Raw genomic sequence first — 5,843 nt, forward strand, 5'->3', positions numbered from 1 at the left:
TACACTTGGATGATGAAGTTTCCATGTGTTATTTTCATTCTGGGTCAAGATTGATAGTGTTGCCAGAACTCTTAATTGACATTTCTAAATGGTTTCTTTTACTTTTTAAGAGTTGTTAGCCCTCAATAAACAGGTTTAATAAACAGGTGCTCCTGTTTGATAACTTCCTTTGAGAAACAGTTATTATATTGTGAGGGTCTACTCTTGAATGGCCTAGATCGACACTCACATTCTCATCCTTGATGAAGCTTTACATCTGTTCAACCTTTGTCTGGGAGGCTCTAACCAAAAGTGATTGACTGTTAGATTCGAAATCAGGTTGTTGAGGCTGTGTCATTTTTGGGCACAAAGTTCAAAATATAATTTTTTTGAATATTGTGACACTTTCATCGATTGGATTTTACATCCAATGGCTATAATTATTGTGACCTTGTACCAAAAATCAATAGTCTCTTTATTTTAAACATGCCTAAAATGCAAACCCCAACTTTCCTAAACACGTATTTGTTTATTCATTACGTCTGTCTAAAACTTTCCTCATATGGAAGTACAAATTGGAAAATGATTTTGTTTCCTATTTATAACATAAATCAAATTGCATAAAAATGGAATTTAGGAGGCAGCATTTGGCATCTAATGTGATTTTCTGGAATGCTCTTTGATTTCACTGTTTCTTCGCATGCCTGGTTGTGTTTGGGCATCAGAGTGTTTCTTGAGGAATCTTCTTGGTGTATTTTTTCTGGAGTGTGTTATTAAGAGGTTTAGGGTATTTTATAGTGCTGTCTTAGGTCGTGTATGTAATTAATTATGTACCAGAGACGGATAACAGTTGCACTATAGGTGCTGGAAGACGGTGTTAGCCTTTTTAGGGTTGCTCATGGTTATGTACTTTTGGAGGTCTGTGCTTTTAAACTTACTGATTTTGCTTGGGTGCCTTAACTAAAATGCGGTTGCGGCATCTGTGCTTGGCTTGGGGCGGTTGTCTCAACGTAATGGTACACCCTTGATTCCCACCACATAAGCTAACGACTCTAATATACGTGGATTTTCAACCGTCAGATCTTTATCATGTAGTTCAGAATTTATCTAATATGTTTTTGTCTTATGGTTTCTTTCCTCCCTTTTGTCTTTTTCTCTAAAAACTCAATTTTTAAGCTCTTCCTCTCATATTCTCACATAAACGCCCCAAGTTATTCTTCACCACTCGGGCGATCTCTCTAGAAACCCAAATCCTGTCTAAAACTAAAATCAGAGGATCAAAGGAGAAGAAAAAACAAGAAGAAGAGAAATTATATTTTTAGAGTTTCTAAAGGTATGTTATAATTTCTTCTTTTTGGCTTCTCTTTCTTTGATTTTAGTTTTAGAATGAGAATATGAAAGGATAAGAAAATGGCCAGTGTTTTTAAAGAGAGATTCTGAGTGAAATGGAGAATTGGCTGGGGCTTCTAGATAAAGAATATAAGGATAGAAAAGAATGAGTTGGATTTTTAAATGGTAATTTGAGAACAATGAAGAATGTAATAGGCTGTAAGAGGAAAAGAAGAAACAGTGAAGCTATGTTTTTAGGAAAAAAGAATAAAGGGTTGCCTATTACCATAGGATATTTTAGGCTTGGGAAACCTCACGTGATTTTAAAGAAAAGATGAATATTTTTAAACCTAATAACAAAAGGATGAGATGGGACTTCAAGTACTTGTCCTACGAGTTTCTCTTTATGAACATGTTTAATGCATTCTTTGAGTCCTTTAGGTGGTATTCTCCAGAGAAAAAAAACCTAGTTCGGGGTTTGTAAGAGAGAGTTTGAAACCCTTGCATGCTCCTTACTGTCATGTTCTTTTCCTAATTAATAGAAGAGAAGATTTTTGTTTCATGGATGTAGGCAATTGTCGAACTTGGTGTTTTCCTTCTTTTAATTTTTTGCATTTTCGATATATTGAGTTGATGATCCAGGAAAATGAAGCTCTTGAAGAAGATGCTACATATAAAATTAGAGCTGGACGAACGAAGTGGAGATGTGCAATTGGAGTTTTATGTGATTAAGGCATATCAATGAGACTTAAAGGAAAATTCTATAGGATAGCTATGAGACCAGCTTTGCTTTACGAGGTGAAATGCAGTCAAGAGATAACATATTTATAGGATGAGTGTAATTGATATGAGAATGTTAAGATAGATGAGTAGGATAGAATTCGAAATGACCACATTCTAGAGAACTTACTTTTCTAACAGGCGATACGTGAGAGAAAGGAGGCATCCTACTTACTTTTCTAAACATCTCCTAAAATTCTAAAAAAAATAAAAAAATCCTAGAATCCCTAAAAATCTCTAAAAACCCCAAAAAATAATCGTAGAAATTCTCCAAATACATCCTAAAAAATTAATAAGAAAAAAAATAAAATAAGAGGCATTTTATCGTGCAACATTCTCCGTTGGTTGGAAAAAACTAGTCATTGAGTTTTGAAATAAGGTAAGATGAATTTTCCGTTATTCCCGCAACCTTCTTCAACCATAATATTGAAAACACAACAATTGTGCACTGAAACTGAGTCTTTGCAGTCAATTGATATAGGGTGTGGTTTCCATAAGGTTGCAACCTTAAACAATCCATTTAAGGTGCACCTTCAAATTTTATCATAACATATAATTTTGATGTAAAATATTTTTAAGATTATCTCAAAATCTATTTTCAAACTCAAAAAATGATTAAAATCAAGTAGATCTATAAATATATGAAAATCTTGAAAAGGAGCAGTCTATATAATGTGTTGTAAGATGCACCATTTCTAGGACTCAAAATCCTTTTTTTTTTATAGTCATTCATCTCGATGTCGAGATGACTATTTAGAGGGTTTTTCAATATTAAAACAACCTTTTCCAATAGATTTTTGAGATGCATCCGTAGTTCTATATTTTAATGTTGCAACCTTATATAAACTTTTCCCATTGATATATCCATAAGCATTTTTTTAAAACCCCTCGAGGAAACCATCATTATATGTCGATGCAATAGCAGTGATATATAAACTCAGTTCAATTACATTAACTACTTGAAATTGCATCATGATATCCATTAAACCCTACTGGAATTGTTTGATTAAGCCCTAGAAAAAACCAAGGGGGTATCTTCGAAATGATCATCTCCAATTTGATTCAATAAAGTAGAGAAAAGAAGCAAAATCAGTTCAATCAACCATCAAAACAGGTCAAATTTGAGTGGGTCTGACTTTCCTTGCACAAAAAGAGACCCCAAAGTCCTATGTAGGGCTTGTTAATATACACAACTTGTTTTCACTCTTCACTCTCCAAAAGTGTTAGAAGCCTTAATACCCCAGGTCCTTCTAGTACATTTTAAAATAAAAAAAAGACCAAAACTATCCCTTAAGTTAAAACATTAAAAAAATACCCCACATGTCACTTCATTTAAAAAAAAATTGCAACAACACTTTTATACCTAATAAGACAAGTAATTGTGCAGCATTCTAACCACTTTTGTAAACATCTCCTAGAATTTTAAAAAATATAAAAAAAATTAGAATCTTTAAAAAACTTAAACCCTAAAAAATACCCCAAAAAGTAGCAATGTTTTCAACCACTACTCAGGGTGAGTACTCTGCCCGATGCCCGATCTGAGTACTTGGCCCGAATCCAAGTAACTTGGCTTGAGTAGTGCCAAGTATTGTAGAAGCAAAACAGGTTAAAAAAAATTATAACAGTATGAAAAATCCAAAAAAATAAGAAATATATGTTTAAAGTAAGATCAAGTAAAACACATCAAATAGAGGTTAAAAAAGTAGAAAAAAAACAGATTTTAAAAATTCAACTTGTGAGTGGGGGAATTTTCAAAATAATCTAAAAAAGAGGGAAAAATGCAAAAATAAGTATTTATGGCAAAAAAACTTTCCAATCTTTACCAAAATGATAAAAAATATAAAAAAAAATCACAAACAAATTCCTTATTTTTGAGATTTTGAATTTTTTAATATCCACAAGTGGGACACCCAACTCAGGGAAACTCGGACTCGAGCCTAAGTATTAGGCCTGAGTACTCGAGACTTGGACAGATTAGTCAAATACTAAAACTTGTATCCTTAAAATTTAATAAGAAAAATTAAAAAACAAGAAGCATCTTATCTTACATCAAAGGCTTCTTTGGTATTCTAAAGGTACCAAACAAGAGCATCCCGTCTTCCTTTTCTCTTGGTTATCATTGTTGAGTTGTTTAGTTAGATTTTTAGTTGGTGTTTGCTAGAGACAGGATATCAGAATTTTTTCAGAGTCTCTTTGAGTGGACATTTTATCTCCCATATGCAAAACATGGATAATTGTTTGGTGTTTTGGGAACCAAGGCTATCTCAATTACCGCTTGTTGCGATGAATCCCCTATTATAGCAAATCTAACACCTAAAAACCAAGTTGCCAATTACCAACAAGATGATTCCAATAAATCTAACACCCAATAATCAAATATATGGTGTAATAAAATTTTATAAATATATAGTAAGCCAAGAGAAAACGAAATAATCCAATGGCATAACAACACATCACAAATTACAATCAAACACCATAAACACACAATACATGTTATATATTTATTTTATTCTCTCTCTCTCTCCCCCTTAATCGGGATAGCGGCTAGGTAGCTGCCCCTCTCTCTTCCCCTTTCTTTGTCTCCTTCTCTCTCTACCTTTCCTTGTCTCTCCCTTGTTTTCTCTTCTCTCTCCTCTCCCTCTCCCTCTCGTTCTCTCCCTCTCCCTCTCTTTCTCTTCTCTCTCTCTCCCCTCTCTGCCTCTTTTTTCTCTCTCTGTCTCCCTCTCCCTCTTTCTATCTCTCAGTCTTTTACTTCTCCTTTATCTCTCCTTTACCCTACCCCTCCCTCTTCATTCTTTATCTCTCTCCTTTTACTCAAACTACTCTTAGGAGGCCCTCTCCAGGAGTGTTTTATCCGGTTTAAAGGCGTCTAGCAACCATGTGAATCTTCTGAAGTATCTAGGCCTGGTGCCTAGTACCCTTTATGCCTCAAGTAATACCTCCTAGAGGAGGTGATGCTGGAAGGTTGTTCGACAATTGAGTGGTCTCTTTCTCTCTTCTCTCTTTTCTTCCTCTTCCATCTCTCTAATTCTCGTCTCTTCTTCTACTTTGATTACTTTTTACGAGGTTCTGAGGCGTATTTCATCCAGTTTAAAACCCGACATCTAGCGACCTTGAGATTCCTCGGGAGTACCTCCTCTTTTCTCTCTCTTTCTACCCACTTCCTTCTTCACTTTTCACCTCTCTTCTTTCGTTCAAGTCACTCTTAGGGGTTTCTTCCTATAAGTATTTCATCCAATTTAAAACTTGACGTCTAGCTACTTTGTGAATCTTCCGGGGTATCTAGGCTCTGTACCTAGTGCCCTTTCTAAATACCTCTTGGGGGAGGTGATGCCGAGAGGCTGTCCGATTATTGAGTGACCTCTTTCTATCCCTCTTTCTCATATTCTTTCTTCTCACTTTATACCCTATCTCTTCTTCTTCTTCTTCTTCTTGACTTCTTGAACATGTTCTTTCTTCTCACTTTATACCCTATCTCTTATTCTTCTTCATGACTTCTTGAACATGTTCTTTCTTCTCACTTCATACCCTATCTCTTCTTCTTCTTCTTGACTTCTTGAACTCTTAACCCCCAACCCCTAGTTAAACTTCAAATCCCCTCAAACCTCTAACCTTCAAACTCTTTCTCAAATCCTCATAAAAGAGCGAGCCAAGGGTCATCACCTTAAACCGTTTTAAAAGTGAGTCCGTGAAAGCAAAGTTCAAGCGCAAGGAAGCTGGAATCAAACTGACCCGAGAGGCCGAAGGGCTTTCCG

This window comes from Amborella trichopoda, chromosome 1 (assembly GCF_054954075.1).
Source record: "Amborella trichopoda isolate Santa Cruz 75 chromosome 1, AtrichopodaSantaCruz75HAP2 v2.0, whole genome shotgun sequence".
Classification (NCBI taxonomy): domain Eukaryota; kingdom Viridiplantae; phylum Streptophyta; class Magnoliopsida; order Amborellales; family Amborellaceae; genus Amborella; species Amborella trichopoda.